General features: G+C 25.1%; 1 protein-coding gene across 1 annotated transcript in view; it reads left to right on the top strand.

Annotated features, from left to right (window-relative positions):
* Positions 1-13,264, top strand: part of LOC119673332 — a 190,539-nt gene that overhangs the window by 93,189 nt on the left and 84,086 nt on the right. The gene's annotated exons all lie outside the window — the stretch shown is intronic.

Genomic DNA, 13,264 nt, shown 5'->3' with positions numbered 1-13,264 from the left:
AAATATTTAAAATAAATATTTAAAAATATTTAAATTAAAATTTTAAAAAATATATTCAATCTTTTTTTTATTGTCATTTTTATTGTAATAATATAATTATTATATGTAGAAATGTAGAACAGAAGTATGTAGTGTTATATCTGTTTTAACAGGGCACTGAATCATAGAACGGCATGGGGCTAATCTGCCTATCGGCCTACCCGATACCACCAGAATACCTGTTATATCTTTCACCAGGCTTGTACAGAACCAGGCTTAAACTTTTAAGCTTACGCTCCTACTTTAACACACTCAACGATATTTCCAGTATTAGCATTGGCCGGACCCTCGCATTTATCAATGCCTCTGGCTGGTTCTAACTTCACTATTCATCTAGCCATTATTACAGGGAATTGTGAAAACAAAACGGCTTTCTTAGCTAATGAGGATGAGTCGTTTCATCCACTACTTCAACTAACTAACTCTTTGTTATACATATTAAATTTATTATAATTTTATAATAATATTATCTATTGTGTTATTGTTATAATATATAACAAACTAAATATTCCAATATTTCTTTTATACATAACAGCGAAATCTATTCATATTTCAAAAGCTTTCTCCTACCTATAAAATATGTTAAACCAAAAAATTTTGCGAAATTAACTGTAGTTTCAAATTAACTTAATTTATAAATGGAAACAGAGTTATTTATTACAGAAAAGTCCTAAGTAGCGTATGGCAAGCGAGGAAGCTTTAATCAACTCTATAAATTTCTGTAGATATAAATATCTAAAATGAACTAGGTCACTCAAATCTCATATAAAGCAAAAAGCGATTATTCTTGTAGACTGTGCCATGTGGATCAATGAAAGACAAAGTATTAGCACATGTCTTACTGCGCTTAGATGTAGAATCTATTATCTCGATTCTAGAATATTAAGCCAAGAAAATTAATTTAGAATCAAGTCATAATAACATAAACTAAAAAATTATTTTTGTGATATAAATAACAACGTAAATATCACTGAACATAATTTGTTAATTAAGCATTTTTATAATAATGTAAACCCGTTTTTCTGACTTAATGCTGTGTGCGAGTTAGGCTAAGGACGTGTGCGAGTTAGTCTAAATTAATGCTAAACCAAGTGGGAGATTTTTTGCACTGCACACTTTTAGCCATTTATCAACACGTATCGACACATCACTACATTATCGGCACAACTTAGAATTTCCCTCAATTAAAACGCAACTTGGGTCGTGTGCGAGTTAGGCTAAGGGAAATTCTAAGTTGTGCCGATAATGTAGTGATGTGTCGATATGTGTTAATAAATTTCCAATTTGGTTTAGCATTAATTTAGCCTAACTCGCACACGTCCTTAATATTTTAAAAGAAAAAAATTTGTAGTTTCCTGAAATATTTGTAATGACGGGATTGGCTTATGAATTTTCTATCAATTTTTTAATCACTAAATCGGTTTTGTTTCTAAAAAATTAAAAGTGATGAAACTCTAAGTAAAAATAAGAAAAATTAACAAAAAATTTTATTTAAAATAGAATATAAAAAATTGTATTGTTTTTTTTTTATTTCATTCAATATATTTGTTTAGCATAATTTGAATGATTATGAAATTATGATTTGGTAGATATTTTTACTAAATATAAACAATTCTTTCATCAAAAAATTATATACGTTTCTATTTATATTAACCTTATGTATGATAAGTTATGACATACCCTGCAGGACATCGTAACTTGTCCTGCTCATCGTAGCAATTCAAAATTAGACGTAAATTGATACTTTATCAATTCACATTTAAAACGATGTTAACCTGACAGTTACTCTGTTTACGAAAAGTGTTTATAGTTATCTTTTCAAAAACAGTTTAAGAAAAAGGACATTCGTACTTAAAACAGGAATAAATATCGACTATTCTAGTTAATTTTTCCGAAAGTTTTAATTTTTGAAAGTCCTAGCACAAAAATATTTGTGGTAAACGCTAATTAAAGCAGACTTAACTTTAAAGTTTCAAACAAAATAATTTTCTTGATAAATAAACGTATATGGAAATATGTACCAGAAGCACATTTCTTTCCTGACATGATAAATTTTGCTATAACTAACAAAGTTTTTTATTTCTTTAATTTTTCATTCGTCTGCATATGGATGTGATATATGTGTATAAATGTCCGCAATCAATTTTGTTGGAAATATGTAAAAAAATATACACGCACTGAAACATGCGAGTACCACGCAACAATACATATAAATAACTTAAAATATCCTTGCATATAGTAAGTCTGCAATTTTTATAGCTTCTCGTATAAAACCTACATACTACATACAGTGAAAATGAAAAGCTTATTTTGTAGAGGGTATAATTTTAAAGAATTAATGAATATGAAATTAATTATCATAATTTTTCTGGCATTTATTGCTGCAGCTATGAAAAACAGAAAATGAAATACTTAAGATATTGGTGCAGCTTAAGTTCGGAATATCAAAATAATTAACAAATAATAAAAATGTCAAAAATGAAATTTCTTACCGCTTATCCCTTCTCGTTTGTGACGTTCGAAAGTATCCGTTGCCCATCGTGCCACCATAGCAGAGGCTGTGACTCTGTCCGGATCCTATTTTGAAGAGTAAAATTGTTTCAAACTTTACAAAATAACAACGTCAACCTAAAACCACAAAATAAAAATGGAAAAATGATTATAATGAGCTTCGAATAAGATTCTTAAACATTTACTTTTTATTTTTTACACGAAAAATAAAACAAGTTAACAGAAAAATTCTTGTTAACGGAAAAGCAATGTTATCCTTTATCCTTAAAGTGAAATCGTCGTATTTGTAAAAATTTTGACAATTAATTAGAAGCACACAAGTTTGCTGAGGAACTTGTCAAAATGCAAATGGGTCTGTTAAGTTTACTCAAACGTGAAATGGAATGAAAGTAACACTTTGTGAACTTTTCTATGGCTCTTATCCTGGTAGTTAGAATTTAAAAAGGCATTTTTATCATTTTCTTCATGCTAATGCAACAATATGTCCGTGTATGTATAAAAAGTTGATAGGGGTGCGGACAAGTGGCTTATGTGGTTAATAAGAAAAAAAGGAAATGAAAATAAAGTTGTGTGCAATGTGGCAATGCTGTTGTTCCTTAAAGGATACTAGCTTTGCACACTGGCACTTAGTTGAAGACGAAAGCATTTTAAGTGCACAATTAAAATGAGCTATGAGCGAATTTAAACATGTTGTGGTATATAGTAGTAAACAAATGAAAAAATAACCTAAAGAAACTCAAAGGAATTAAGCACTTGGGGGTATTTCAAGATAAATTGAGAACATTTAAATACCTTTTACACTCTTAATGACAACTTAATTAACAGTTTAAGTAATTTTGTTGATAATCAAAAAATTAAAGAAAATAGTTTCACTAACAGTTGTTAATTATATTTTAAAATAAAAACAAAATTAATTAAAACAAATTAACAATAGAACATTAAAAACATTTATTAATTAAAATATTATTTATTTTTCATTTATTAATTAATGAAAATATTTTAATCACAATTTTCGATATTATTTAAAATTTATTTTGTACTTATTCCTTACAATAATACTTAATTTAATGACAACCATATGCAGCCAAAGTGCTTTGATGAGTTATTGAACCGCAGTTCAAGATATAAAATGTAGTTGTGAATGCAATAGCCATAATTTTTTCTTTCAGAGTAGTAAAAAAACACTCGCAACTTATGAAAGAAAACATATGAAGCACAACAATGCTCTTAAAATCTTCAGAGTTAGATTTTACTCGCAATAACTTTTAAGATTCAGAGCGGTAAAATTCGAAAATCAGTCTATTGTGAATGTTTACTGGAAATATGTTGCAAAATTCCAGTTATTCGTTAAAATCATATGACCATATACATTTACTAATAATTTCAAATACTTAAATAAATAAAATAAATAAACATATAAGATACCATTGCCTTTGTAATATTCATTTTTTCTCTTTTATTTAAATTAATTGAATTTAAATTCATTTATGCATTTAATATATTTTAACAGTTGGCATGGGTTTCTACCAGTAAATACCAGTAAATACTTGCTTAAACCAGGTTTATATATGACTAAATAATTCATTGAGGATATAGATTTTCGAGGCAATAAATTCTATTTTTCCTCTCGCTCATCAGTTACTGACGCGCATAATTTTCACTTGAATGTCATATTTCGTAAGTTTCTGGAATTTTCATTTTCCTCAACTAGGTCAACTTGGTGGGTTAGTTGCAGTGGCAGGCCATAAGATAACTTCCATATACCTCAATTAGAGATTTTTCGCCGTTTTGCTACCACATTTCTCGCAAGAACCCTAGTATAATATAGAAAACTAAACATTAAATCCATCCTGCCAAATTTAGATAATTTAATAAGTCTTTCGTTTTCACCGATGAACAGTTTGATAAACTATCAAAGAAGTATCTTCCTATGAACCTATATCTTCTAGACGCCAAAGTAGGACATTCGCAGAGAAAATGTATTATGGTTTATTTTTCCTGCAGGTTTCCACAACTTCAACAGAGAGGATTATGAGGAATGCGCAGCTTCTCTACTTGGGTTCTAATACACCAATTAGAAAATGTATTATGGTTTATTTTTCCTGTGGGTTTTCACAACTTCTGCAGTGAGGATTATGAGAAATGCGCAGTTTCTTTGCTTGGGTTCATATACACAAATGACTAAAAAGAACTGCATTAAGCCTTGCAGTATTCACACGGTCTCTTTTGATGAGTTCAGAGGATTTATTTTTGTTATAGGTGGCCTACCTATAATAACATGCCAACTTAGTCACTGTTTATTCGCAAAACATGTAATAATACTACACTAGCTTAAACATTTTTAGGAAAGTTGTTTTTTTAAATATAACTAACGTCTCAGCAAAAAAGATTATTTATATGCAATATCATATGGTAAACTACAATTTCATATGCAGTCATGTCTTTTATTACTGTTTTGTATATAATTTACTATTAATAATTATTATATTATTTATTTTGTTATTATTTTTATTATAATATCATTAATAAATATTATTATTATTTGTACAAAATAACTCGTATTAGCAACTTTTATTTTATATCCATTAAACAAACATGTAGCTACTTTGAGTTATTCGAATTTTCAGTTTTCAAAATTTTTGTTGTTTATTCGAAAACCAACGCATAAACAACAGATGTAGAAATTAACTATAATTTTTTTTTTAATTTAAACAGTTCTGTTTGTAAATTTTTGAATTTCAAAATTTTCTCACTGTCTAATCGATACAAAATTTTGGTCGTTGGACATAAAAATTAGTGATTAGTAATTTCAAGCATCTTTTAAAATTTAGAACAAACAACAATACTAAAATTTTTGTAATATTATTTTTGTTAGAATTTGACTTCAATCAATAATTATAGAAAAAATAAGATGTTCGATTTTCACAATCTTTTCTTTCACAGAATTAAAATATCACACCCTTGTCCAACAAATACTGACATCATTTGCTTATTTGCTGCAGTAATAACTGTCAAATTGAAATGTAAATTTAATATTTTATATGTATATAAACATATTTTCCGAAATTTCCTTTTACACAATGAACCTTAAACTAATTATTTCAAACATAAAAAGCCACACGAGTATGTTTTTGAATTTATTTAAAATCACATAAAATTTTTTGTACCAAAAAAGTTTATTATTATATCTTTACTGTATTAATACTTCTTTTGTTTTTCATATTTTAATTAATTAGTATCACATATAGCTACCTATATGGCAAAATACAAAATAAACCAATTAAAAAAAAATATTAAATAAATTTTGCATTGTTAAGTTTCATGTATCTTTCTGGGTCTTTACAAGAAATTAAGGGAGCGTAAAATTTGGGCTAAAAATTATTTTAATTATATTTTAAAAATTATTACAGTACATGCGAAAATTGCACAGAATTTGCACAAACTATAGAAAAGTTTTCACATCTAAAGAAAAGTTTTTAACTTTTTATCAGCATTTTTAAAAATTTGTATTTATATTTTAATAACTTTCAACATATTATTTTATGTAAATTATTAAAGAATCTCTTGCTGTAGAAACTCAATTTATAATAAATCTATTCTCTTCATGTCATCTTTTATATTTATAGTTTTAAATATAATTAAAATGATTAAATATATTTAAAAAATTTATGTAAATGAAAACTAATATAACTAAAATTTATTGGAATTATTGTACATAAAAAAAAATTAATTATTTTAATAACGATTATATATATATATATATATATAACAGAGTATCAAAACCGATATTAATTTCATATTCAGTATAATTTATGGTCATATTTTTTTTATTAACAATATTTTTGAATTGTACATTAAATTTTATATTAAATTATACATTAAATATTAAAATCATACATTATTATATACATTAAATTAAATTGATTAATTCCGTATTTAAACCAAAATTTCTGACTCGCAGTTCAATCTCCAATGGCTATAGTTGCTTGCAACCATCTCTACCTAACTTTTATTCAACAAAGCAATATTATTATTAAAAGCACTTATCGTAACTATTGAATTATGCAGTACTTTTTCCTTTTTCGAACATGAAGGTAAATAGTGCTAGAAAATAGCATATCAAGGAATTATAGCATAGTTATAACATACAAGTTTTTTCGTTTCAGGAAAGTTTTCCTATTATAACTTAATATTCTAACTGGTTTTCTGTTTTGTAGAAGTAGTTAATATAAATAATATTGTATTTTCATTTTAAAACCTTTTATATATAAGGTTTAAGCTATACAAAACTACACGATAATATATATAAATTTGAATTTATTTATAAAATTACTGGTCTTTAAAGCAAATAAAGATTTTTATTTTAAGTAATTTAATTTAATATTTTATAAACTACTCTTTTCGTAGCAATAATCATATAACAGCTAATTTCTATTATTAAATTCTGTAAATTGAGCAGTAAAATTTATTACTGCTTCTTTTTACCGAAGTTGGAGAACTGTATATTACCTATAAATATAACATGAAAAAGATTAGAGTGCTCTTGAATGCTCAGCTTTCTTTTTGTTTCAAAACTATATTTTTGTTTATACAATTGTGCGATTTTTAAACTTTTTGTCACTGGTAATTCACTATAACTTATGTGTAATCAACTATTATCAAAAAACAAAAATTTCTATATCACAGTAAAAATAATATAATTTTGAAAATGTTTTTTAATACATCCAGAAAAAGACTGAAACTATTTTCCTTTGAAAAAAAAACTTAATTATATTTTTTGAAATAGTTATTCTAAATTTAGGTTCAAATAGTAATTATTTAAAACAATTAAAACTTACAAAAAAATTCATTTTCAATATTTTATGCCAAGCCTAGTTTATTTAGCAATAATTTACTTCATTATCTCTACAAAATTAGCATAGTTTTCTCGTAGGACTTTTTATGTTTAATACTCGTATTATATTTTGTCTGGTTTCTATGGTCATCAATCAATTGATAACGTCGCCATTTTCCTCATGACTTTCTTAATTTTCTTCTTAATTAATTACTTGGTATTAAAACCAGTTTACCATAATTAGCCAATTTATCTTATAGACCGTTTAGTGCCCACCCAAATAAAGTTTTTAACCGACCTTAATTTTTTTTTATCAAAGGAGTCATGTTTTATAGAATGATTAATGAATTTAAAATTTTATGTAAATAAAAAATTTACAAACTAAATATTTTTCATTTATCAAGAACTAAAATGTTTCAAGTTCATTTATCGTTTTTAATTAACATGTTACGTGCAGGTTAATTAAACAAAACCGCAATCACAAAATCATTTAAACCACATTTTTTATTTACGAAAAATTCTTTTGATAAATCTGGAATAGACGACAAAAGATAATAAAAATTTTTAATCTGCACTTAAAAAAAAGTATTTTCTTATTAATACTGCAAATGATATATTCTATGTATTTATTAAGTATAATTTTAAACATGTTAATAGTATATAAAAAATATAAATATAAATAAAATATACCAAAAAAATGAAAGCTTTCGATAAAATTTAACGTTGGAAATAATGTGTTTGTGTAATAGTCATGTACATAAAAATTATTACCAAAGATATAGATCTAAAAAAAAATTATTAGTTTCATAATAGAATATGAAAGGACCATTAGTTTACGTCTTGCTTATGATACCATCGTTGGCGTCTACAAATTCATAAGAATATGTTTTCTGAGTATCCACAATTTAAGGTATCGAACAAAGGTTCAAAGAACTGAGCCTTCAGAAATTAATGCGGTTATGCGGTATTACATATGTTTCCAACTTATTTCATATTTTAGTAAGACAATTTTTTGAAATACCACTTTTGTTACCAATTAATACAATTTTTTAAAAGTAAATGTATATTATTTCAAATATATGGAACATTTTATGATTTAATTGATAAAGTTTATTATATAAGATACGTTTTCCTTCTAACTACCATACAATCAAAAGATGGTTCATTACTTAAAAAATAAGTGACGATTAAATAAAATACTGGTCTATTTTCAGTACTAAAGAATATACAAAATATTATAAAAAATTTTTCACGAATTATCTAGCTTAAAAATATTTTATTGCAGAAATTAATATCATTTTAAGTGGGATAAATTTAATCTATAACTTAATAGACTATTCTTACTTAATTAATTTGAAAATTATTGCATATCACTAATAACTTTTTTAAAAATTTAATAATGGTGATATAGGATATTACCTCATCAATTTTGAGTCTGTTGAGTCTAATTTTATGAAAATCGGTTCAGAAAAACTTGCGAAAATATGTTCATCAGTTCAAAAAACTGTCTTGAAGAAAAATACGTTCTTATATTTATATATTTTATCTTATAGTACTACCGAATTTTTTAGGTTTTTTCCAAATTTGTATACTAAGCTCTTATAAGTTTGATTATATCACTCACTGATGAACATATAATAACTTTTTCCAAGCTAATATATAATACGATATTATTTAATATACCTAGTTGTTGCTTATTCCAATGAATTCCACAAATTAGAAATAGATTTTGAGCTATTTATTATCTTATGGAATTCGATTATTATCTTTATCTGTTTCTTAACTTTCCTGAAAGGAAAGAATCATCTTCTGTGTCCTCCTACGTGTTTGCTTTTTACGTTTCTCGGCTACGTATGTGAGATTATTAAAAAAAATCCATTATTCATCTATTCAAACCATCATTTATTTATATGACATGTATTCCAAGTTCTACGAGTAATAAAACTGATATATTTGTGATTATTTTGCTATATTTTTTGCATATATTTCATTTTAACAGTTTTAATAGTTTCGACTTTTAATTTTATTTAGACCCAATATTAGTTCATGAGGCAATGGTAAAGAATTTCTCATTTAGCCCTGTATAATATTTAAAAATTCTTTATCAAGACACTATATTAAAATATCACTAAGCTTATATTCTTTAATATTGCTATTGATTTTCCTTTTATATAAATTTTTTGTATATACATATTTTAGTTTTAAATTTAAAACTGAGCATGTCACCTTAATACTGAAAAAGACTAGCAATAATGCAACGAGTTAATTTATTTTTTTAATTAGTTTCCTTAAATTAAATTGTCTTGAAAGTTAATATAAAAAGCAATCCGTTGAATTTTTTTATATTTCGAACGGAATACAAATGTTAACTTTTTATTTATTTTGTATGAAAAACTTTATTTTTATATAAAAAATGCCATATGGATGTTGTTTTTTTACCGTTTTTCATTAACAAGTAATTTAACAGAACATGGTGTTCAAGTAATCTGAACTTCAATAAATATCCATTTTTATTATGTAAATTTTATCTTTTAAAATTTAATTTAATGAAATGTATTAAAAAGTATGATAGTAACAAAATTAAATATAATAAACGGAGAACACAAGATACATAAAAAATCAAGTATACTTACAATAACTTATATTAGATACAGCAAATATATATTTGGCATATTTAGTGAATAAAAAACTCTGCGTCTAATATAAGACACCTCTTTTTATTAGATTTATCATAAAAAAAAAAGTTACTCTGTACAATTCTTTAATGAAATGCTTTTTTCGTAATCTTTGTGAAAATCTTAATGTTCCTTGACTGTACCTAAGTTTATCATTACAACAAGTACTATTCCTACAGTTTAATATAATTTGACAATCTTATGAACATCTAGAAAACAATTTCTAAAAATGAAACAATATATTTAAACAGAATACTCTAAGTACCGTGGTTCCCAACCGGTTGTTCGCATAATAGTTAAAAATGGTCCGTGAATCAAATTTAACAGGTATGGAAACATAGATTGTAGTTTGTCCACTGAGACCTCACTTATTACAAAATAAGCATACAATTTTTTCAAGTAATAATATACCTTATTTATAACGTATATAAAGTACCTCTGTACTTACACAATTCATTATACATTATACCAGAGATGCATTAACCATATTAAAATAATCATATAGCTTATTATTCTTAAATTTTGTGGTTCCGATTAAAAACAAAATTATCAAAGTGGTCCTTTGTCAAAAGAGGATGGGCACCCCTGTCTTACTAGATCAACAACATTTTGAAGTTTAACTAACGTTAAATCCTACAGCCAAAGAATAGCAAATTATCACCTACATGTATGTACTATTTATTTTGATTAATCCATATATAGACTACTAGTTCACTAAAGATATTTAGCCAAAAAAAACTGTTTTAACTAACAAAAGACTTTCTTGTTTATTTCTTGATTTAAACTAATGATATAGCACTTATGATACTTCTTTGTCAGCTAGCCTACAGAACGGACATATTGAATTACCAATTGTGTTTTTGACCAATTTGGTTCTTTTTTACTCTCATCACGATTTCCATTCTCTCGTTTAAATTTCGTATGATTGTTGCTTATTTGTAGAACCTCACCACGATTCGTTAGATCTCTTTGTGTTAGTTTTACAGTAACATGTTGACGTTAATATTCTTCAGGTTAGTTATAATCTTGTTGGAACACACAAAAGTTGATCAAACGTACGTTTGCTTCGTGCAAACACCATTATATATCTATTTTATAATTCTAAACATGTGAGGTCTTCAAAATAGCCTGCTATAAGTATATGAATGTCTTTGGGTAAATATCTAAAAACATGCATTGATGTTTTACAAGTTTTTGTTAATCCTTTAAGGACACTACATGTTATTGTAATTTAAGAAAAAAATTATATATATTTAACATGCAATTTCTTTTTTTTGACTGATCGTGTATACATTTATGAAAGTTTTAGTTATTTCTGTTATTAGATTCTTGGAGATTATTATTTAAATTAAAAAATCTAAAGATTTTTAAACAAATCTAAAACATAGAATTCGCAGTTTTTCATTCTGTTACACATAAAGTTTTTCTTAATATTATTATCATTCTGCTTTATATATGTTCCATTTTTATTAAAACTTTATACTATATATTTCAAAATGTTTATTGTTTTATGTTATATTATTTAAATGTACTCCATTTTTATAATTTACAACAAACTTTTTATTCATCTACATATTATCTTTCTAAAACTTATGCTACATATTCCATTTCATCTATTTGTTTATATACATATATTAAAGAAATTTGTTTTCTTTTATAGTATATATTTTGTATATATAATTTTATTTATTTTTTAACTCCTTCATTTTTTACATTTCATCCTTTTTTACTTTTACTTTGTTTAAAGGCTTTACACAAAATGAAAAAACCGTGGATTCAACTATCAATAACGTGGAAACTAAAAAAGTTGCAAGTGCTAGAATCAATAAGAGTACAAATGCTACTAAAGCTAATTTGACTGCTAACATAAATGATCTAACAAGTAAAACGTTTATAATTTTCTATGCGAATTATATTAAATGTATTTACACTTTTAATTTGACCTTTGAACAGAATTTGACCCAACACAAAAAACTGTGAATGAATTAAGATCTTATTTGAAAGCACTTGGCTTAAGAGACAAAGGTAGAAAAGATATGTTAATTCAACGTATTAAAGCTCATCAAGAGTCAGAGCAGCAACTTCATAATCAAGGGCATTCATTTTCTTCACAAGGCGAAGAAGGAAGAGATTGTGAAGATATTGAAACAAAATTTTCCACTCTTGATGGTCAAATTATACATGGTATGTAGTACCCAAAATTTTACAAATAAAATCAAGTAGAAAAACTAATGAATAGCAACACACTTGGGAATCTACATGCTTTTTGATACTATGTGACTAATTTCAAAATTAATTAAAGAATATAAAAATTTAAGGTAAAATTTAATTAAATTAAAACTATGAATTGCTTGAAATTGAAATAATTAGGTGGTTGGATTAATTTCACACTTAAAGATATTTTTTAAATAAAAAAATTATAACATATTTAAATTAATTTGATTGGGTATTTTTTGAAAGTTAACATTTCAAAAATAACTAAAATTTAACATAATTAATTTAATTAAAAAGTTAAAATATATAATGTGATATATTTACCTTTGCAATAAATAATTATCTTCTTAGCGATCTCCTTTTAATGACACTGAATTTAAAACAGTTTTTTAATCGAATTTATATTTTATAAAACTTTTAAAGTTATTTAAATCACACGAGCATTAATTTCGATAGGAAATATTTTATTATTTACAAAAAACAAACCAAAAAAAAAAAAATAAAAAACAGTAACAATTAAATAACATGTTTTAAAATAAGAACATTTTTGATAAAACATGCCAAAGAGTAAATTTTTAAAGTATGGTTAAAATTTTGTTTAAAGTAAAAATTTTTATAATAACAACACATTTAAACAAACTGCACACTTGCATATATACAATCTAACATAACTATATATTATAGCATTTACAGTACTAACGAATTTACAGAAAGCACTCTTATTGAATGGGTATATATTTTTATATTACAACATTTACATATATAATTTGCATATATGACATCAAAGGTAACTCCTTTGGCCGCTCAACTAAAACTTAGATAAATATAACATACGTGCTTTTTCATATATAATTATATTTACTAAAGGTGATATGTACCATTTTTCATAATCATTCCTTTGAAGGTACTCACTAGTATATAAATTATGCTAAGGTTACCCCAAAAAAGTATTTTAACATTTTTACTAAAATTTAAAAATATACAAAATTCG

The sequence above is a fragment of the Teleopsis dalmanni genome, chromosome 1, assembly GCF_002237135.1.
Source record: "Teleopsis dalmanni isolate 2A chromosome 1, ASM223713v2, whole genome shotgun sequence".
Classification (NCBI taxonomy): domain Eukaryota; kingdom Metazoa; phylum Arthropoda; class Insecta; order Diptera; family Diopsidae; genus Teleopsis; species Teleopsis dalmanni.
The sequence above is the reverse complement of the archived record's forward strand: the minus strand, read 5'-3'. Positions and strand labels throughout refer to the sequence as shown.